The following is a 23937-nucleotide window of genomic DNA, read 5'->3' as shown; positions in this document are numbered from 1 at the left end:
AAACGGTCCCACCCATTAAGTCAAAATGTGATTGGTTGATTCCACTGTCACTCCAAAATCTTGCCCTGATACAGTTGAATGGCAGATGCCTTTATCTAGCTTCTGATGGCCTAGCCAATGGCTGACTTAGCTAGATTTATCTCCCCAGAGACCAGCAAAGAAAAATTCTGATTGGATGTTTTTTTCCCTTCAGTGTTAACCCTTTCCTTTCCAACAAAAGCTGAAGAGATTTAATCAGAACATCATTGAAAATAATAATAGAATTACCATTATTATTATTATTATTATTTTATAAATCCTTAGCCCTTCTCCGAAGGTGTAGAAGGCCCATTGATCCCCACTATGTTTGGGTTATACTTTATTTTCCCTCAGCATGCTTTTTTCCCTATTCTGAATGTCTAAAGAATCCATACAGTGCCTTGCAAAAGTTTTCATCCCAATTGGCGCTTTTCCTATTTTGTTGCATTACAACCTGTAAATTAAATGGATTTTTATTTGGATTTCATGTAATGGACATACACAAAATAGTCCAAATTGGTGAAGTGAAAAGAAAAAAATAACTTGTTTCAAAAAATTCTAAAAAATTTATAACGGAAAGGTGGTGTGTGCATATGTACAGTGAGGGAAAAAAGTATTTGATCCTCTGCTGATTTTGTACGTTTTCCCACTGACAAAGACATGATCAGTCTATAATTTTAATGGTAGGTTTATTTGAACAGTGAGAGACAGAATAACAAAAAATCCAGAAAAACGCATGTCAGAAATGTTATAAATTGATTTGCATTTTGATGAGGGAAATAAGTATTTGACCCCTCTGCAAAACATGATTTAGTACTTGGTGGCAAAACCCTTGATGGCAATCACAGAGGTCAGACGTTTCTTGTAGTTGGCCACCAGGTTTGCACACATCTCAGGAGGGATTTTGTCCCACTCCTCTTTGCAGATCTTCTCCAAGTCATTAAGGTTTCGAGCCTGACGTTTGGCAACTCGAACCTTCAGCTCCCTCCACAGATTTTCTATGGGATTAAGGTCTGGAGACTGGCTAGGCCACTCCAGGACCTTAATGTGCTTCTTCTTGAGCCACTCCTTTGATGCCTTGGCCATGTGTTTTGGGTCATTGTCATGCCGGAATACCCATCCACAACCCATTTTCAATGCCCTGGCTGAGGGAAGGAGGTTCTCACCCAAGATTTGACGGTACATGGCGCCGTCCATCGTCCCTTTGATGTGGTGAAGTTGTCTGGGGCGGCAGGTAGCTTAGTGGGTAAGAGCGTTGTGCCAGTAACCGAAAGGTCGCTGGTTCTAATCCCCGAGCCGATTAGGTGAAAAATCTGTCGATGTGCCCTTAAGCAAGGCACTTAACCCTAATTGCTCATGTAAGTCGCTCTGGATAAGAGCGTCTGCTAAATGACTGTAATGTAAAATGTCCTGTCCCCTTAACAGAAAAACACCCCCAAAGCATAATGTTTCCACCTCCATGTTTGACGGTGGGGATGGTGTTCTTGGGGTCATAGGCAGCATTCCTCCTCCTCCAAACACGTTGAGTTGATGCCAAAGAGCTCGATTTTGGTCTCATCTGACCACAACACTTTCACCCAGTTCTCCTCTGAATCATTCAGATGTTCATTGGCAAACTTCAGACGGGCCTGTATATGTGCTTTCTTGAGCAGGGGGACCTTGCGGGCGCTGCAGGATTTCAGTCCTTCATGGCGTAGTGTGTTACCAATTGTTTTCTTGGTGACTATGGTCCCAGCTGCCTTGAGATCATTGACAAGATCCTCCCGTGTAGTTCTGTGCTGATTCCTCACCGTTCTCATGATCATTGCAACTCCACGAGGTGAGATCTTGCATGGAGCTCCAGGCCGAGGGAGATTGACAGTTATTTTGTGTTTCTTCCATTTGCGAATAATCGCACCAACTGTTGTCACCTTCTCACCAAGCTGCTTGGCGATGGTCTTGTAGCCCATTCCAGCCTTGTGTAGGTCTACAATCTTGTCCCTGACATCCTTGGAGAGCTCTTTGTCCTTGGCCATGGTGGAGAGTTTGGAATCTGATTGATTGATTGCTTCTGTGGACAGGTGTCTTTGATACAGGTAACAAGCTGAGATTAGGAGCACTCCCTTTTAAGAGTGTGCTCCTAATCTCAGCTCGTTACCTGTATAAAAGACACCTGGGAGCCAGAAATCTTTCTGATTGAGAGGGGGTCAAATACTTATTTCCCTCATTAAAATGCAAATCAATTTATAAAATGTTTGACATGCGTTTTTCTGGATATTTTTGTTGTTATTCTGTCTCTCACTGTTCAAATAAACCTACCATTAAAAGTATAGACTGATCATTTCTTTGTCAGTGGGCAAATGTACAAAATCAGCAGGGGATCAAATACTTTTTTCAAAGGGTAATTATGTGACCCTTTGCTATGAAGCCCCTAAATAAGATCTGGTGCAACCAATTACCTTCAGAAGTCACATAATTAGTTAAATAAAGTACCTGTGTGCAATCTAAGTGTCACATGATCTGTCACATGATCTCAGTATATATACGCCTGTTCTGAAAGGCCCCAGAGTCTGCAACACCACTGAGCAAGAGGCACCACCAAGCAAGCGGCACCTTGTAGACCAATGAGCTCTCCAAATAGGTGAGGGACAAAGTTGTGGAGAAGTACAGATCAGGGTTGGGTTATAAAAAAATATCAGAAACATCCCACGGAGAACCATTAAATCCATCATAAAAAAATTTGAAAGAATATGGCACCACAACAACCCTGCCAAGAAAGGGCCGGACACCAAAACTCACAGACCAGGCAAGGTGGGCATTAATCAGAGAGGCAACAAAGAGACCAAAGATAACCCTGAAGGAGCTGCAAAGCTCCACAGCGGAGATTGGAGTATCTGTCCTTAGGACCACTTTAAGCCGTACACTCCACAGAGCTACACCTTACGGAAGAGCGGCCAGAAAAAAAACATTGCTTAAAGAAAAAAATAGGCAAACACATATGGTGTTTGCTAAAAGGCATGTGGGAGACTCCCCAAACATATGGAAGAAGGTAATCTGGTCAGATGAGACTAAAATTGAGCTTTTTGGCCATCAAGGAAAACGCTGTCTGGCGCAAACCCAACACCTCCCATCACCCCGAGAACACCATCCCCACAGGGAAGCATGGTAGTGGCAGCATCATGCTGTGGGGATGTTTTTCATCGGCATGGACTGGGAAACTGGTCAGAATTGAAAGAATGATGGATGGTGCTAAATACAGGGAAATTCTTGAGGGAAACCTGTTTCAGTCTGGGACAGAGGTTCACCTTCCAGCAGGACAATGACCCTAAGCATACTGCTAAAGCAACACTCGAGTGGTTTAAGGGGAAACATTTACATGTCTTGGAATGGCCTAGTCAAAGCCCAGACCTCAATCCAATTGAAAATCTGCGGTATGACTTAAAGATTGCTGTACACCAGCGGAACCCATCCAACTTGAAGGAGCTGGAGCAGTTTTGCCTTGAAGAATGGGAAAAAATCCCAGTGGCTGGATGTGCCAAGCTTATAGAGACATACCCCAAGAGACTTGTAGCTGTAATTGCTGCAAAAGGTGGCTCTACAAAGTATTGACTTTGGAGGGGTGAATAGATTTCAGTTTTTTGTCTTATTTCTTATTTGTTTCATAAATATTACCTTTTGTGCTGCACAGATTAAATTAAATCAAACAAATCAGATCAAACGAAACTGACGAGTGTGTACTCCCATTATGTGTGATAATCACTTTATTGTACTTTTCCAATTAGACACACAATGAAACACCATACCCAGCAATCTCTCTTCCTCTGTTTTAAGAAACACATAGAGATTCTAATCAGCATTTGGAAAACATTTGCCTCTAATGCTCAATAGTTCTGCATTCAGAGTAATAGATTAGAAGGCTCTAGAAGACTGATGGCCATAATGAATCAGAGAGGAAGGCTAATGTAGAGGAAGTGAGAGGGAAATAGAGGCAAACAGCTCTGAGTTGCAAATACCAAACACATTAGAGCCTGGAAACCTTCCAGGGAAACCTTTCAATTACAGAGAGTGAGTCTGACTCTGCTGCGTGTGCAATATGGATAAATCCAAGACAAGCACTAGGCCATACAATTAAACTAATCTATAGATTTAATTAGTATAACACATGAGGGAATGTAAGGCGTGTAGACAATGATGTGGGGAACAGACAAGCTGCCCACGAATCGAAACGTCCGGCACAATCACTCCTAAAAGCCTGTACATAAACTATTCACAGAGAGACGCACGCACGCATGCATGCAGACACACACACACACACACATACACACACACACACACACACTGTAACGATCCCGGCAGTCTGAGTCGGGTCCTGTCTGTGGACTAGTTTTTCTGCTCGTGATCTCCAGTTTCCCGAGGGTTCTGGAACGCTCCGGGGAGCTCTCTTGATTTCCGCACCTGCATCCCATCAGCAATCTGCACACCTGGTCCTGATCATCACCCTTCTTAGGCTCTGGCCTAACATCCATTCCCTGCCGGATCGTTAGCCATGAACATCACTCGTCCGGAACCTTCATCCAACCTCTGCCTGGTGGTCGGCGGCTGCCGAGCCATGATGGGATCAACCACTGCACCCCCAACAACTAATCAACGCCGCCCGCTCTGTTCCCTGGATTATTCAGCATCACTCTTGAATTTGTAAATAAACACTCACCTTCGTTTCAACTTACCTTGTCCTGGTCTGCTTCTGGGTTCTGGCTTTGTAACTCGTGACACACACACATACACAAATAAGTGAATACAAACACATAAACTATCCACACACACAAAACCGCTTGTATTATATTGAAATGTATTGCCTATGAGAGAGACACGTCTTAGTTAAAGCTGTCGAATGAAAGCATTAAGTCTCTGGCTGCGTCTGGTGAGGGCAGTATTTATGGATGTATTTATGGATGTTGATGCTCTGAGTACTACTGTATTCTATTGATTAAATGAGAAAGTAAAGCACTTGTCAAACGAAGTCGCTGCTACTTTCCTCTGTCTTCGGTAAGGCTCATTAGATGCCATGGGGAGAGGGAGAGAGGAGAAAAATACCTACTTGAACTGGCTGAGAAGTAACACACATATATTCTTTAGGATCCTCAACAAGATCCTATAAAATCTAAGGTCGAGATCTAACAAGGATCATACTCAGGAGTTTAACCAGGGCCTACCTCAGCCTACCACAGTTTTTCTGTCCCTCAGAGCGTGGCTCTACAGTATAAAGGGGAGCTTGTGTCTGTCCCATCACTCCACTATGGACATGTGGTTCCTATTCAGCCTGCTGTTTTGCCAGTGGAGGTTCAGATTAACATAAAGCCTGGCCGTGGCTGTTTTCACATCCAGACCCCTGCTTCGGGCTAGGGGAGGAGGTGTTGGGAGGGGTAGAGGAGGAGGGGAGGGGGGTTAAATAAGGAGAGGAGGGGTAGAGAGGGTTAGAGGAAGGGAGAGAGGCCGCTCTTGGATTATCTCATTTAGATGACTGAAACGCTGTTTACCTCAATGAGGTATTCACCAGCAGCTCAAACACAGCCTTGGATATACGCAACCCAGCAGAGAATGGGTTATAACACTGTGATTATGGTGTATGTAACTATATGTAAACATGTATTGGAGGTTATATTGAAGTAATAGATCTGGTCCTTCTCAACACAATGGTCTACGCTTTAAACTGACTAGACCAGACTAGTGTTTAAGCACATTCACAGGTGAGGGTCATTTATCTGCCCTGATAACCACCACACCCCTCTCACACACAAAGGCCAGGGATGAATTAGCCTTCTGTCAGAGAAAAAATTATATAATTTAGTTGAGTTTGATTAAATGATAACGTGTTTGGTAATGAATCCCCCCCTCCCCATTCCATTACTCAGAGAGCCTTATCAACCCTAAATATAGCCTCATCATAAATTTCATTTCTGCCTGTTTCATTCTGCAGGAAGGTATTTTGTGTGTGTGTCAGGTATATATTTAACTGCTCTGAGATTCTACTTCCTCCAGACTGTGTGTGTGTTCTATCCTCCATCACCCTCTATCTCAGTGAGTTATAGCAGGTATCTAAATACACCTGCTGCAGATAAAGGATGGCTTTGGAAATGAGAATATGAAACGGATGAAAGTAGTGTGAAGCACTAGGATGTGGTCAATGAATTTGATTATCGCATTTGAAAACCGTACAATAATATTTGCTCATTCATAGAAGGGGTCTGGCTTAAATCTATCCAACAGCAACAATTTTTTATTTCTCACAGTATTGTTCTGAAAACATCTAGCTAGTGTAATGCCCCTCCCTCATGTCAATGGCAAATATTTCATAGCACAATATATTCATTAATGAATATATTTTAATTCCCTATTATTCTATCAGATTGCTCATTTAAGACGTAATATCGTATTATCTTCTGTAGCCGTTTGTTAGCTCAGTGAAATGCATAATCAAACAGAGTAAATTAGCCAATAGGATGGTGCATAATGAACTTGACCTTTGATGTCACATTGTGAGACCTCCGATCAGAGCCAATAAACTAATCTATCTGACAGAAAGGTCAGAGGTCAGGGATTAACTACTGATAAGAGACAGTCCTAATGAATAACAATGACCCGATTAACTTTCTTTGTGTGTGTGTGTGTGTGTGTGCCCTCGCATGCGTGTGTGTGTGTGCATGTGTCTAGCAGTCCATCTGATAGCTCTGCATGGATGGAGAATAGAGATGTGTCTGTTTTACGTCCTATCCAGTGAGTCTCCAGAAAGACATAGGGGATGTCCGAAATCTCAACCTGGTCTCAGTGCATTTAGTATTATTCTATACATATATCCTAGACACCCCATTTAATATGATATGTTACGTTTGGTATGATTACATAAGACAGATGGTTACTTAAGGCCAAAACGGAAGGAAGTTGGTTTGTCGGGGTGGATGGGTTGGCGTATAAAACGCAAACGTCTAGCAACCCAAAGGTCGCGAGTTTGAAACTCATCACTGAAAAATGCAGCTTTTCAACTACTTACTATTCTTTAGCTACCTTGCAGCTACTTAGTATGTTAGCTAACCCTTCCCCTAACCCTAACCGTAACCATTTTAGCTAACCCTTCCCCTAACGTCTAAACTTAACCCTAACCTCAACCCTAACCCTTAAACCTAACCCGTAGCCTAGCTAACGTTAGTGAGCTAGCTTTGAGATTGTTATGAAAAGCGCTATAGAAATGTAATCAATAATTATTATACCAAAGATGTTTGGTATAATAATCATCGTCTAGTAGAGCAAAAAGCTCTGACGAAGGCCAAGAGGCTGACTCCTAAGCTTCAATAAAAAAGTGATACTAGCCAGAGCAGTGTGCAGGTTTCTTTTTTCTTTCAATTTATCTAATTGTTACCATGCACCTGCAACAAGACAGCTCAGATGTGCGAGTGCATTTTTTTATGTTGAAAGTAAAACCGGTATCAAATACAAATGTATATTAAAACAAGAAACACTTTTGAATGAGAAAACAGAAATCCACTTTGGGTTTAAATAAAAAGGACTTTAATGAAAAATTAATGAATAGCTATAAATTAAATACATACAACTACTTCTTAATCATGTCCTTTAAAATGGCCATAAGGCGTGCCTCCCTGGCAGTCACATACTTCTCCCGTCTCCACATCTGGACCCTTCTGGGAGGGAGAGGGAAGAGATTATGACTGATGGGGTGATGGAGTGGCAGCCCCTGACTCTGGTGGGGGGAGCTTTCAACTCCTGAAAAATATAGAAAAGGATAGCTTTCAGCGTCAAAGATACTACTTGTAAAGACATGTAAAAGGTATTGTGCCAATTGCAGTACATTTCTCTCGAATACTTGCACCTTTCTAACATGTCTATCTTCACACTTACATGAATGTGCCGGTGAAGCATAGGAAATGTTGTTTCTCTCAGAGAAAAGGGGAACTTTATTAGCCAAGTACAGCACAGCAATAAATGTCAAGATAACATACAGTAGCGTACCGTGTATTTGGTTCTCCCACTTCTTTTTCACCCATGCAGGTGACAGCTGCCCCTCCAGCTCACACTCCTTTACATAGATCCTGAAAATACATAAAATGAAGTACAATAATCAAAACATGAGCAAAGTCGAGTTGTGTGAACTTTCTGTAGATAGCTAGACTGCCACACACTTTATCAAATTGGAGTGTCAAGGTGAAACAGTAACGAGTGCAGCTTATCATTACGTTCACCATAACAGGTTAAGTGTAATGAAACAAGCTAGACCCATTCAGGCTGTAGGTAGAAACTGATATTGGATAGCACACTACAATCAGTTCAACACAGATAAACCGACGTGACATATCAGGAGAACTAGAACAAAAGAGAGGTGTTGGGAACAGCACTGCTGTGGAAAATAGGAATGTAGGCTACCGCGTTACTAACGTTAGCTATAGCTAGTGGCAGTACACAGTGCAATGGCAAGAGAGCTAACTTTGGCCACATTACTTACTCAAACTTGTTTTGCTGCATTTCTCCTACCATGTTCGGCACTGAATTAAATGCCTGGTATTGTCATAAGACCCTGTAACTAGTTTGAACACAAGCCCTGGTATTTACAACAAGTAGCTAGCTAACTAGGCTAATGATATGAAGTTGTCGCTCAGCAGCAAGCAAGTAACCCTGTAGCTAAAGTAACTGCTCAAACAATTATAACAACATTTTTTGTAACTAAACCAAGATAGACCACAGCCCGTCATTTCAAATGGGAACAAATGAGTCATAGTGGGCAGAACAAGCACGAGCTAGCGAGATCCTATTGGCGCATTCTAGCATACATTTGCATATTTCCGTTAGGGAACAGGATAACATTCTATGTATCTACGGCTTTAGCTTTACAACACACCGCATAGAACCATGTTGTGATAGTCTGTTTGTTCCTCCAGGTGATCTCCCCAAGGGTCTCCTCTATCTCTGGGTTGGTCAGGGTAAGGGTTGAGGTTAGAGTCACCTCTGTATGACTCCTGGGTCACAGGATGGCTGTGGGGGGGAGATTGTGTGTGTGTGTGTGTGTGTGTGTGTGTGTGTGTGTGTGTGTGTGTGTGTGTGTGTGTGTGTGTGTGTGTGTGTTTGTGTGCGTGCCTGCATATGCGTGTGTCTTGTGTGTGTGGGTGTGTGTGTGTGTGTGTGTGTGTGTGTGTGTGCTGGTCAGCCAAGGGCTATAACCTGGTCTCTAGTAGATACAGTTGAAGTCGGAAGTTTTCACACACTTAGGTTGGAGTCATTAAAACTCGTTTTTCAACCACTACACACATTTCTTGTTAACATACTATAGTTTTGGCAAGTCGGTTAGGACATCTACTTTGTGCATGACACAAGTAATTTTCTCAACAATTGTTTACAGACAGATTATTTCACTTATAATTCACTGTATCACAATTCCAATGGGTCAGAAGTTTACATACACTAAGTTGAATGTGTCTTTAAACAGCTTGTAAAATTCCAGAAAATTATGTCATGGCTTTAGAAGCTTCTGATAGGCTAATTGACATCATTTGAGTCAATTGGAGGTGTACCAGTGGATGTACTTCAAGGCCTACCTTCAAACTCAGTGCCTCTTTGCTTGACATCATGGGAAAATCAAAATAAATCAGCCAAGACCTCAGAAAGAACATGGTAGACCTCCACAAGTCTGGTTCATCCTTGGGAGCAATTTCCAAACGCCTGAAGGTACCACGTTCCTCTGTACAAACAACAGTACGCAAGTATAAACACCATGGGACCAAGCAGCCGTCATACCGCTCAGGAAGGAGACGCGTTCTGTCTCGTAGAGATGAACGTACTTTGGTGCGAAAAGTGCAAATCAATCCCAGAACAACAGCAAAGGACCTTGTGAAGATGCTGGAGGAAACAGGTACAAAAGGTACAAAAGTATCTATATCCACAGTAAAACGAGTCCTATATCGACATAAGCTGAAAGGCCGCTCAGCAAGGAAGAAGCCACTGCTCCAAAACCACCATAGAAAAGCCAGACTACGGTTTGCAACTGCACATGGGGACAAAGATGGTACTTTTTGGAGAAATGTCCTCTGGTTTGATGAAACAAAAATAGAACTGTTTGGTCATAATGACCATCGTTATGTTTGGAGGAAAAAGGGGGTACTTGCAAGCCGAAGAACACCATCCCAACCATGAAGAACGGGGGTGGCAGCATCATGCTGTGGGGGTGCTTTTCTGCAGGAAGGACTGGTGCACTTCACAAAATAGATGGCATCATGAGGAAGGAAAATTATGTGGATATATTGAAGCAACATCTCAAGACATCAGTCAGGATGGTAAAGCTTGGTCGCAAATGGGTCTTCCAAATGGACAATAACCCCAAGCATACTTCCAAAGTTGTGGCAAACTGGCTTAGGGACAACAAAGTCAAGGTATTGGAGTGGCCATCACAAAGCCTTGACCTCAATCCTATAGAAGATTTGTGGGCAGAACTGAAAAACTGTGTGCGAGCTAGGAGGCCTACAAACCTGACTCAGTTACACCAGCTCTGTCAGGAGGAATGGGCCAAAATTCACCCAACTTATTGTGGGAAGCTTGTGGAAGGCTACACGAAACGTTTGACCCAAGTTAAACAATTTAAAGGCAATGCTACCAAATACTAATTGAGTGTATGTAAACTTCTGACCCACTGGGAATGTGATGAAATAAATAAGATCTGAAATAAATAATTCTCTCTACATTTCACATTCTTAAAATAAAGTGGTGATCCTAACTGACCATGTTAGGCCTACTGCTGCTAGGTAGCTCTCTCTGCTCTCTCCCTCCCCTCTGTCTGTCCTTGATTGCAGGAGTGAAGTCTGGTGTGCGGGAGTCAGGGTTCCAGCTGCAGCTCATTCACCATAATCACCTCAGCCTTTAAGACCCGGTCAAACTTACCACTCATCGTCAGATCATAGTCAAGACGACCATATATTTGGAACCTGACTCCTGCCTCCGCTTCACTCCTGCCACCACCATCCTGCTCTCCAATACCGGACCTCTCTTTTGGACTCATCACGGACACTAGGACATTACGGTACCACACCTGCCCTGATCTGGATCTGTTACCCTCCCTGTAACCTGGACTTGCTCTTCCCATATATTTGGAAACCTGGACTTTGAACATTGTAAATAAACCTGTTAAAACTTCTATGGCTTCGTGTACTTGTCTGCATTTGGGTTCTTATCCAGTTAAATCGTAACAGTATGATCTGACCAACATGAACCCAGCAGACAGTAGCTCGGATACCACCCCAGAGTGCACTGAAATTTGGACTGCCATAGCCAATCAGGGCATTTTACTTGGCCAACATGATACCCTGTTTAAGACGATTGCTGAGGACAGTCAGGTGCTGCTTAATCAGGTTCAATTACTCACCAATCAAGTGTCTGCCCTTACTACCCCTTCAGCCCAGATCAGAGAGCCTTTTGTTCCTGCTCCAGAGCGCTATGACGGGAACATGGGAACCTGTGGCGATTTTTTGACTCAATGCTCGTTAGTGTTTGAACAACAGCCCCTCACCTACGCCTCAGAAAGAGCCCGTATTGCCTACCTTATTAACTCTACTAGCGGTTCCGCTCGTGCCTGGGGATCCGCGGTATGGGAGAGTCAGTCGGACATTTGCAACGCTTACGTTGCCTTCACCACGGAGATGAGGAAGGTTTTTGACCACCCCGTACGAGGCAAGGAGGCTGCGAAACGGTTGTTCTCTCTTCGACAGGGGGCTCGTAGTGTGGCGGAGATGGCAGTGGAGTTTCGGACTTTAGCAGCAGTGAGTGGTTGGAATGACGAGGCATTACAAGGAGTGTTCATCAATGCTTTGTCTGAGACTTTAAAAGATGAATTGGTGTCATATGATGAATCGGCTACGCTGGATAATCTTATTTCACTCACTATCAGGTTGGATAATCGGATTCGGGAGCGCCGCCGGGAGAGGAGTGTTAGTTCCAAGCAACCTGTCTGTCATCAACAAACTCCTCCCTGCATCTTCCCTACGGAGAAAGCCGTGTCTTCCCGGAGTCGATACGAGGAGCACTGAACCCGAAGCCATGGAGGTGGGTCGTGCACGGTTGTCCTCAGAGGAGCGTGCACGTCGTATTCAGGCTCGGGTCTGCCTGTATTGTGGAGAAGCTGGTCATTTCGTTCCTTCCTGCCCAGTTCGTCCGGGAAAAGGGCCGGCTCATCATTAATGGGAGAAGTTTTGGTGAGCCGAGCAGCGGATTCTTCCTCTTCTCCCCGCATTCTGCTCCAGGCATCCCTCCAGTGGCAGTCCCAGAATTTCTCTGTTAGTGCGCTGATTGACTCTGGTGCCGACGAAAGCTTTTTGGATAGAGAGTGGGCTCAACAAATGGATTTGGAGACTGTTCCTATGGACTGTCCGCTGCAGGCTAAGGGTCTAAATGGACAATTGTTGACCCGTATTACCCATCAAACTGTTCCTGTTTGTCTTAGAGTGTCGGGAAATCATCAGGGAGAACATTCAATTCCATATTATCGACTGCCCACAGACACCCCTGGTCCTTGGTATCCCCTGGCTCATAAGACACAATCCACACATTGATTGGGTGACAGGTAACATTGTTTCATGGAGCACATTTTGTCATGTGAATTGTTTGTGTTCTGCTCAGACTCCTGCCAGTACTGTGCCTCAACCTCCACTGGAGTCCATGGATCTCTCTGCTGTCCCTGACGCGTATCATGACCTGGCATCCGTTTTCTGCAAACACAGAGCTACTTCTCTTCCTCCTCACCGGCCTTACGACTGCGCCATTGACCTCCAGCCAGGAGCCCCGCTCCCCAGCAGTCGCCTGTACAATCTCTCCCGGCCGGAGACGGAGGCTATGGAGAACTACATTCGGGACTCCTTGGCGGCAGGTATTATGCGTCCTTCCTCGTCACCTGTAGGAGCGGGATTCTTTTTTGTTGCTAAGAAGGATAAGACCCTCAGACCCTGTATTGATTACCGTGGTCTTAACAACATCACCATTAAGAACAAGTATTCTCTGCCTTTGATTAATTCTGCTTTTCCCCTCCTTCATGGTGCTACCATCTTTACGAAACTGGATCTACGAAATGCGTATCACCTGGTGCGCATTCGTAAGGGTGATGAATGGAAGACTGCCTTCAACACACCCTTGGGACATTTTGAGTATCTGGTTATGCCTTTTGGGTTGTCCAATGCCCCTGCTGTTTTTCAGGCACTAGTCAATGATGTCCTTCGGGACATGTTGAATCGGTTTGTTTTTGTCTATCTGGATGATATCTTGATTTTCTCAGAGTCCTCCCAGGAACATGAACTACATGTGCGCCAGGTGTTGCAAAGGTTGTTGGAGAACAAACTGTTTGTGAAGATGGAGAAATGTGAATTGCATGTGTCTGAGACCTCTTTTTTGGGTTACATCATAGCTCAGGGGAGTTGCGGATGGACCCAGCTAAGATCTCTGCTGTCACGGACTGGCCAGCTCCCTCTACCCGCAAACAACTTCAACGATTCCTGGGGTTTGCGAACTTCTATAGGAGGTTCATCAAGGACTACAGCCGCATTGCGGCGCCACTCACCGCTCTCACCTCCATCTCACGACCGTTCGCTTGGAATGAAGGGGCCGAATCAGCGTTCGAAGAACTGAAACATCGCTCGCCTCGGCTCCCATTCTGATGCAGCCGGACCCCCGACCGCCAGTTTGTCGTGGAGGTGGATGCATCCGACACTGGGGTAGGTGCAGTGTTGTCACAACGTTCTCCTGAAGATAACAAACTGCATCCCTGTGCTTTTCTCTCAAGGAAACTTTCTCAGGCAGAGAGGAATTATGATGTTGGCAATCGTGAACTGCTCGCCGTTAAGCTGGCTCTCGAGGAGTGGCGACATTGGTTGGAGGGGGCGGAACAACCCTTCATCGTTTGGACGGATCATAAGAATCTGGCTTACCTCCAGTCAGCGAAGCAGCTCAACCCCCGTCAAGCCAGGTGGGCACTATTTTTGGGAGATTCAATTTTTTCTCTGTCTTACCGTCCTGGGTCACGTAACGTCAAGCCTGACGCCCTGTCTCGTGTTCATTCGGCTGTTGATACTGGTAGTAACCCTGAACCCATTTTGCCTCCTACCTGCAGTATTGCAGTCATCACATGTGACATCGAGGGGATTGTTAGACAGGCTCAACATCATCAAGCTGACCCTGGGAGGGGTCCTCCTAACCGGATGTTTGTCCCTGAGTCTGCTCGCTCCCAGGTACTTCAGTGGGCTCACTCGTCTCCCCTTACCTGTCACCCTGGAGTTTCGCGGACCCTTGACTTTGTGCGGCGTAAGTTCTGGTGGGCCACGATGGAGGCGGACACTCGAGCCTTCATTGCTGCTTGTACGGTATGTGCACGAAGTAAGAACTCCACCCAGGCCAGCGCTGGTCATCTACGACCTCTACCTATACCCAGCCGGCCCTGGTCGCATATCGCTATGGATTTTGTCACTGGACTTCCCCCTCGTCTGGTAAGACTGTCATTCTTACGGTGATTGATCGTTTTTCTAAGTTCGCTCATTTTTTGGCCCTACCTAAACTGCCTACTGCCAGAGAGACGGCTGATATTTTGGTTGAACATGTGTTCCGCTCTCATGGTCTACCCACGGATATTGTCTCTGACAGGGGTCCCCAGTTTGTCTCCCAGGTGTGGAAAGCTTTCTGTAAAGCTTTGGGCATTACATCCAGCCTGTCCTCTGGATATCACCCCCAGACCAACGGGCAAGCCGAGAGAGCGAACCAGGAGATGGAGACCGCTCTTCGCTGTGTCACTGGGTCTAACCCTGGGTCATGGAGCTCCATGCTCCCCTGGGTGGAATATGCTCATAACACCTTGACTAACGCTTCCTCTGGTTTGTCTCCTTTTCTGTGTGCTCTGGGTTATCAACCTCCCCTGTTCCCTTCCCAAGAGAGGGAACTGGCGGTACCCTCGGTGCAGTCCCACATGCGCCGCTGCTTCAAGGTCTGGAGGAAGGCCAGGGTAGCTCTGTCCCGAGCTTCGGCGTACATGCAGAGGCAAGCCAACCGTCACCGGTCCCAGGCTCCCGGTTACTCTCCTGGTCAAGAGGTATGGCTGAAGTCACGGGACCTTCCATTGAAGGTGGAGTCTAAGAAGATGGCGCCTCGTTTTATAGGACCGTTCAAGATACTGTCTATTGTTAACCCCTGCGCGGTTAAGCTACAGCTTCCTGCCTCCCTACGGGTTCATTCCACCTTTCATGTTTCCCAGATTAAGCCTGTGTCGGTTAGCCCTCTGTGCCCGCCCTCTCGTCCCCCTCCTCCGCCCAGGATCGTGGGTGGGGGTCCGGTCTACACTGTCCGGCGACTTCTGGATGTTCGCCGCCGAGGTCGTGGTTTCCAGTACCTGGTGGATTGGGAGGGTTATGGTCCCGAGGAACGTTCCTGGGTGCCCAGGAGCTTCATTGTGGATCCTGCTCTGGTCCGAGAGTTTCATAGGTTACATCCCGATAAACCCCGTCGGCCGCCAGGTGGCGTCCGTAGAGGGGGGTACTGTTAGGCCTACTGCTGCTAGGTAGCTCTCTCTGCTCTCTCCCTCCCCTCTGTCTGTCCTTGATTGCAGGAGTGAAGTCTGGTGTGCGGGAGTCAGGGTTCCAGCTGCAGCTCATTCACCATAATCACCTCAGCCTTTAAGACCCGGTCAAACTTACCACTCATCGTCAGATCATAGTCAAGACGACCATATATTTGGAACCTGACTCCTGCCTCCGCTTCACTCCTGCCACCACCATCCTGCTCTCCAATACCGGACCTCTCTTTTGGACTCATCACGGACACTAGGACATTACGGTACCACACCTGCCCTGATCTGGATCTGTTACCCTCCCTGTAACCTGGACTTGCTCTTCCCATATATTTGGAAACCTGGACTTTGAACATTGTAAATAAACCTGTTAAAACTTCTATGGCTTCGTGTACTTGTCTGCATTTGGGTTCTTATCCAGTTAAATCGTAACAGACCAAAGACAGGGAATTTGTACTAGGATTAAATGTCAGGAATTGTGAAAAACTGAGTTTAAATGTATTTGGCTAAGGTGTATGTAAACTTCCGACTTCAATTGTAACTGTGTTTGTTTCTCTGTCTCCACTTCCACAATGAGGATTATCATAAAGCCCTCTGGCTACAGTCCAAATATGTCTTTATATTTACCCAGCGATTGTTGAAGGAGATAATTGAAGATAGCAGAATCGGGGAAGACAGTAGCTATTTAGATTTTTTAAAATATAAAATGTTAATGTATACTGTCAAGAAAAATAAAGTCTTGTAAAATATTTAGTAATTATGAATTGTCAACAGAATGGTCAGTATAATAACAAAAACAAACTCAAAGGAGCCATACTCCTGAACTTTTGATTAGACCCGATGTTATGATATGGGGGGGTAGTGTAGTGTTGGCACACAGGTAGGTAACACACTATCGAGGCAGTGGAGGCTGCTGAGAGGAGATAATAATGGCTGGAATGGAGTGTAATGGCTCGAATAGTGTGAATGGAATGGTATCAAATGCATGAAAACCATGTCTTTGGCACCATTCCATTCCCAGGTGGCAGCACCAATCGGGTCAAGGGCTGGGCTCTGCCAGGAATCCTTGATAAGCACATCAAGTGCAGCCAATTAAGGTGATTGTCAGTCCGGGAGAAAGAGAGGAGGCCAGAGGCCTTTTGTTGTTTTAGTTGTGGTAGTTATCTTCTTTAGTTGGGCATGCCTTTTCGTAGTTTGGTTTTCATACATACAGTGTTTATTCCGTCACCATCTGAACAAATAATAATCAGTTTGGACTGGCTTAGCAAGAGGTCAAGACGGAGCTGGCCTTGGAAGTAAGGTAATGGTCTCCTGGGTACATACATTCAACACCTAGGCACATACGCTAATTTCTCACAAACAGTGGGAGAAAAAAGTATTTAGTCAGCCACCAATTGTGCAAGTTCTCCCACTTAAAAAGATGAGAGAGGCCTGTAATTTTCATCATAGGTACACGCCAACTATGACAGACAAATTGAGGAAAAAAAATCCAGAAAATCACATTGTAGGATTTTTTATGAATTTATTTGCAAATTATGGTGGAAAATAAGTATTTGGTCACCTACAAACAAGCAAGATTTCTGGCTCTCACAGACCTGTAACTTCTTCTTTAAGAGGCTCCTCTGTCCTCCACTCGTTACCTGTATTAATGGCACCTGTTTGAACTTGTTATCAGTATAAAAGACACCTGTCCACAACCTCAAACAGTCACACTCCAAACTCCACTATGGCCAAGACCAAAGAGCTGTCAAAGGACACCAGAAACAAAATTGTAGACCTGCACCAGGCTGGGAAGACTGAATCTGCAATAGGTAAGCAGCTTGGTTTGAAGAAATCAACTGTGGGAGCAATTATTAGGAAATGGAAGACATACAAGACCACTGATAATCTCCCTCGATCTGGGGCTCCACGCAAGATCTCACCCCGTGGGGTCAAAATGATCACAAGAACGGTGAGCAAAAATCCCAGAACCACACGGGGGGACCTAGTGAATGACCTGCAGAGAGCTGGGACCAAAGTAACAAAGCCTACCATCAGTAACACACTACGCCGCCAGGGACTCAAATCCTGCAGTGCTAGACGTGTCCCCCTGCTTAAGCTAGTACATGTCCAGGCACGTCTGAAGTTTGCTAGAGTGCATTTGGATGATCCAGAAGAGGATTGGGAGAATGTCATATGGTCAGATGAAACCAAAATAGAACTTTTTTGTAAAAACTCAACTCATCGTGTTTGGAGGACAAAGAATGCTGAGTTGCATCCAAAGAACACCATACCTACTGTGAAGCATGGGGGTGGAAACATCATGCTTTGGGGCTGTTTTTCTGCAAAGGGACCAGGACGACTGATCTGTATAAAGGAAAGAATGAATGGGGCCATGTATCTTGAGATTTTGAGTGAAAACCTCCTTCCATCAACAAGGGCATTGAAGATGAAACGTGGCTGGGTCTTTCAGCATGACAATGAACCCAAACACACCGCCCGGGCAACGAAGGAGTGGCTTCGTAAGAAGCATTTCAAGGTCCTGGAGTGGCCTAGCCAGTCTCCAGATCGCAACCCCATAGAAAATCTTTGGAGGGAGTTGAAAGTCCGTGTTGCCCAGCGACAGCCCCAAAACATCACTGCTCTAGAGGAGATCTGCATGGAGGAATGGGCCAAAATACCAGCAACAGTGTGTGAAAACCTTGTGAAGACTTACAGAAAACGTTTGACCTGTGTCATTGCCAACAAAGGGTATATAACAAAGTATTGAGAAACTTTTGTTATTGACCAAATACTTATTTTCCACCATAATTTGCAAATAAATTCATAAAAAATACTACAATGTGATTTTCTGTATTTTTTTCCCTCAATTTGTCTGTCATAGTTGACGTGTACCTATGATGAAAATTACAGGCCTCTCTCATCTTTTTAAGTGGGAGAACATGCACAATTGGTGGCTGACTAAATACTTTTTTCCCCCACTGTATATACCCTTTCTTTTTATCCTAAAAAAACTCCCTAGTCCTTGCCGATGACAAGCATACCGAAAACACGATGCAGCCCTCACCATGCTTGAAAATATGAAGTGTGGTACTCAGTGATGTGTTGTGTTGGATTTGCCCCAAATGTAACAGGCTGTATTTTTTGGAATATTTCTATTCTGTACTGGCTTCCTTCTTGGCCTCATGGTGAAATCCCTGAAAAACACCTATATTTTTGTGGTGATTGGGTGTATACACCATTCAAAGTTTAATTAATAATGTCACCATGCTCAAAGGGATATTCATTGTCTGCTTTTTTTTTACCCATCTACCAATAGTTGCCCTTCTTTGCGAGGCACTGGGAAACTTCTCTGGTCTTTGTGGTTGAATCTGTGTTTGAAATTCACTGCTCAACTGAGAGACCTTACAGATAATTGTGTATGTATGTGCGGGGTATAGAGATGAGGTAGTCATTTAAAAATCATTTTAACCACTATTATTGCATACAGAGTGAGTCCATGCAACTCATTATGTGACTTGTTAAGCACATTTTTGCTTAACCATGCCATAACAAAGGGGTTGAATACTTATTGACACAAGACATTTCATCTTTTCATTTTTAATACATTAGTAAAAAATTCTAAAACATAATTCCACTTTGACATTATGGGGTATTGTGTGTAGGACAGTGACACTTCTCAATTTAATGAATTTTAAATTCAGGCTGTAACACAACAAAATGTGGAGAAAGTCAAGGGGTGCGAATACTTTCTGAAGGCATTGTAATTATATCCGGTAACAAATTCCGTATCAGCCAATTAAAATCTTAAATGTCGTTGGTAGGGATCCAACACTTTTTTACAAAAGCGTTCATAACAAATTGTATGGCACGTCACGATAATCAAAGTAACTAGATCAATAGTCTGACTGGAGAAATACAGTAGCTCAAAGTGTAGAGAGCTGGATTCCTCATACTTTTCGCAGATTGTGGCATGGTTTCAAATCCCCCATAGGATTTTTTCCCCCCTTTTGAAATGTAGAATAAAATGTAGTTAATACCTTGAACACACTGCTAGAGCTTAATAATCATATTATATTACATATATTACATGGAGGTGTACACCTAAATGTATGCCTACATTATTTTATATGCATTTTTATAATTATCTACTTCGTCACATATGCGTTATTTGACTTGAGGACCAGCAGTGGAGTGTTATTTCCTTTAAAAATAAACCTTGCACCAAGTGAGGTTTGTACTCACTGCCATCACATCCCTTTAACATTGAGCTAACTGCCTTAGTGGATTGCGGCACTTGTCAGTGATCGTACACTCTTTTCAAATTGAAACTATGGGGGAACCCCTATAAGTTCTTTGAAGAACCCCTTTTAATGGATCCTTGAAGAACCTTTTGGGATAAATTTTTGAACTACCTCCCCTATTATTATTATTATTATTATTATTAATAATAATAATAATACGCATAACAATAACACAATATTTTAGTTCTCAATGTTTATTATGATTTTAGTGGCAAAGCAGAATAAAAAAATCTAAATATGAGGTAAACTTCCAGCAGAGCCCCAAGTCCAATGGGTATATCCTCTGACGTGTTTGATGTTGATGTTCTCGGTATCCGTAGCCAGAATGATTTTGCAGTGCATGGTGATCGAACAGATTTCCTGTTATATTCATCAGAGGTGTAGGGAGGGTGAAGTCTGTGAATCCAAAAATAATAATTATACAGATTATTAACAGAACATGCATACGAGATAATTCATACCTTGGTTTTTGTGGTGAATGTGAATGAAAAAAACTGTTTTTATAATGGTTTTCATACACATACCTTGTCCATAATGTAGAGGCCTATGGGATATTCATTGAAGAGGTAAGGGAGGAGGATGGTAAATGTAATCTGCATAACATACCAATACCAATTGACATACCTTTGTATGCCTCCTCACCTGTATACCTGCAGACACAGGCACAAAAGTGAGCAGTTCAGTCATCTGCACTCAATACAGCTAGCCTTCAACATATTCTTATAGCATACATATTCTTACCTCTTTGTTGATTGATATCCATTGAATTGTATCCATTTTCTGTTTTAGAAAGATTTGCACAAATATGAAAACATAGATGTTATCATCATAAACAATATATATTTAGATCATACAAGGGACAAACCTTACCTTAAATTGAGGAGATCGTTATATTTTTCAGTTAAGTGCCTGCACCTGCTGTCCTTTCAAATCGAAATGTTTCAGTTGGGCAGTTAGGTTTCTGCAAGAACCCCCACAAACTAAGGAGGTTCCTCGATGAACCCCACCTCCTATTGGGTTCTTGGAATAACCTTTTGGGGGCCTTTTCAGTGCCAAGAACCCTAAGGTTATTCTAAGAACTTTGAGGATCTTAGAAGAACCCTTGTTGAACCCCTAATTTTTAGAGTATAGTGGGCATAACATACAGCTATTTGACAAGACCACCATCGGCTTAGACACTGTTTTTACAATGTAGCTATGAATATGAATGTATAATCCTCCTACATGTATTTTTTTGGGGGTAAAAGCACATGGATGTGTGTGAAACGATAAGCAAAAACATAGAATTTGGCCTTATATACGAAAACGTGCCTTTTTGAATTTTGTGTGATGTCAGTAACACATAAGGAAGCATCATGCAATTCATATTGGCACACTCCACTTCTTAGACCAAGGCAAGGGTAACAAACTAAACCTTGAAGTTGGAGGTTTTCTTATCTCCCTCTGGTGGCCAAGTTGACCTGTTTAACAAATGTGATTGGATGGTGGCTCAACTGTGTAAGGTCTCTGATTGGTTGATTTGTTATTCTGTTACCAGATAGAATTATGTGCTCAGCTGGTCTTGCTCAACATAGTGGTGGCTAATTGTGCCAGGTTGGCCTATGAGAAAAGCAAGTGTGTAGGCATGCCTGCCTTTGTGTGTGTGAGAACACGAGCTGGCCACAGTTATGCATTATTTATTTACCTTTTTGTGAGGTGAAGGTCACGCACGCACGCGCACACACACAAACACAGGGTTTAATGAGGAACTAGGTGGAAAATATTCTAAGCGAGGGAGAGATGAAAAGGGGGAGAGAGGGAGACAAAAGGAGAAAGGCACTGAGGGGAGATAGAGGGGGCGGAGAGAGAGAGGATGGATGAGGGCAGGGTGACAGGACTGAGTGATGTTAAAGGATAAGAAAGAGACATCTCTCCCTCACTCTCTCTCTATTGTCTGGAAGGACGTCTACCTCCACTGCTGCTTTTCTAATTGCTGCTTTAGACTTCACAGCTGAGAGAATATTCCCAACACACACACACACACCTCCCCCACAGTCTGCAGCATCACCGGGGGGCTTTTGTTCACCTCTGCGGTCTCTCCCTCTCTCCTTTGTTCTCTCGCTCCTAAAATATTCCTGCTCTCTTTATACTGTCTTTAAATCTACACTCATTCCCTTTTTGAATTCACCATCCATTTCTAATCTTGTCTCTTCTCTGTTTATGTATTTCTCCCCGCTAGCCTATTGTTAGTCTTATTTAGTATGGATGACAGGAGGGAGGTGGACTCCAAATGGACCATATAGGGAAGTGGAGTCTACCCTCATATTGTTATCGGTGTCACGTCTCCTCCCGTTGCTCCCCTCCGGCACTCTGATTCGCCGGTCTACTGAGCCACCGGTCTGAGCGCACCACCTCGGCAACACCGGAATGGAAACCCAATGCACCCTAATCACCTCCAGCGCACCTGCACCTCATCTCATCACCACCCCTATTTAGCCCTGGACTGTTCTAGATGATGTTGTGTGTGATTGTTAAGCTTCGTGTCGTTTACTCTATCTTTGTTATTTCTCTTGCTCATTGATAAGTAAACCTTGACCTTGTTAATTCCTGCGTTTGCATCCTGCCTCTTCGTATACTCAGTACTCGTCACAATCGGGGTGTGACAAGGCTGTATTATTGACTGAAGTGAAGCTCAATGGAGTATTTGTCAGCTAATGTTGAGGAGGAGTTTCAATTACTTAAATATTTCAGGGTCACTTGATTTGTCTTGGATTTTGCACTTTTGGCACCTATTCTATTTCTTAAATTGTAGCAAGCATACCAAATCAAGTACAGCATGAGAATTTGAAATTAATTGATGGACAATTTTATATTTGACCCAGTTAATGTGATGCCAGAGCTAATAACACAGGGGTGTGTCTCTAACTGTGTGTGGCGTTTCTAAAACAGAGGTGAAGGCTGGTATGGGTTAGAGTTGAGACAGGCCTTCTAACTGTGTGTGGCGTGTTCTGTGACCCTGAACAACAGACACTTACTGCTTGTCTCCTCTCATAACACCTCTCTACTCTCTGATGTTCGTCTGGCCATCTCTTTCTCTCTCCCTCTTTGCTCCTAGCTCACAATACTTGACCTCCTCGCACCCATAGCAGCACCATCTCTCCTCTCGTCTCCATGGATCAGCCATCACACAATCAGCACTTTAGACAGAAACCCTGTGCCAAGATCTAGCCCTTTGACTGATCAATATGTATGACTGATAGGATAACACCTACTGTCCATGCAAATACAAATGCATTGTATTCAGTTGTCAAACAGCCATCCTCCACTCCCAGATTGGTGTACCTCTGTGGTGCCAGGCTGTGTGGCTGTTAAACAGTGTGATAAATGACTGCAGGTCTCTCACTCCACAGTTAATGATCCCCAGTCTTAATGCATGAATAATACACAGCAGGAGCTAAAATAGGAAAACCTGGGGCCCGAGACATGTTACAGTCACAGAAAGTCTATGCAGTATCCTTGTATTACATGACGTTACTCACCAGAGACATAGCAGCGGTCTTTGTCCAGGCATCTGGACTGCACATCTCCAATATACTGAGGAGACTCACTGGAAGTAGCAGTTTATCATGTTTCACTTATTTCCACATGAAAAAACCCCATAATCTATAGCCTCACCCCCACAGTATGTCAGCTTACAGTTTGGAATAGAGAAGATGACACTGTTCTTGTCTTTTCTCCCTCTTCTGTGCCAACGTGTGTCCCTCTCTGTCTTTCCCAGTGAACAGAAGTGGGTCTGGTGTTGTGTATTATCTTGTATTGTAGCAACCTGTATCCAGCCAGTGTTGTGTGCAGTCCTGTATCAGCCTAACAACCTGTCCCAGCCTCCAGGCCGTTCTCCATTCAGAACACTAACTGGACTAATTGCAGTATTGGAGCCGCGGTCGTTTGAGTGTCTCAGAAAAGTTAATCGGTTGGACGGAGAGAGTGAACTAATTATGCGGTCGATGTTTTCCCAGCCAAGGCCAGTAGTTTAACAGCAATTGACCTCCCACAGCTCGCTGGCCGATGGAAACATGTAGGGCAATCTGC

The 23937-nt window shown here is 44.1% G+C and overlaps 1 long non-coding RNA gene across 1 annotated transcript; it reads right to left on the bottom strand.

Annotated features, from left to right (window-relative positions):
* Positions 1-7693: 7693 nt before the first annotated feature.
* On the bottom strand, positions 7694-23615 carry LOC121536348. Its single transcript, XR_005994861.1, has 3 exons — positions 23388-23615; positions 8020-8099; positions 7694-7773 (listed from the first exon to the last, which is right to left on the bottom strand). It is a non-coding gene; the product is annotated as an uncharacterized LOC121536348 (long non-coding RNA).
* Positions 23616-23937: the final 322 nt, after the last annotated feature.

The sequence above is a fragment of the Coregonus clupeaformis genome, chromosome 23, assembly GCF_020615455.1.
Source record: "Coregonus clupeaformis isolate EN_2021a chromosome 23, ASM2061545v1, whole genome shotgun sequence".
Lineage (NCBI taxonomy): Eukaryota > Metazoa > Chordata > Actinopteri > Salmoniformes > Salmonidae > Coregonus > Coregonus clupeaformis.
The sequence above is the reverse complement of the archived record's forward strand: the minus strand, read 5'-3'. Positions and strand labels throughout refer to the sequence as shown.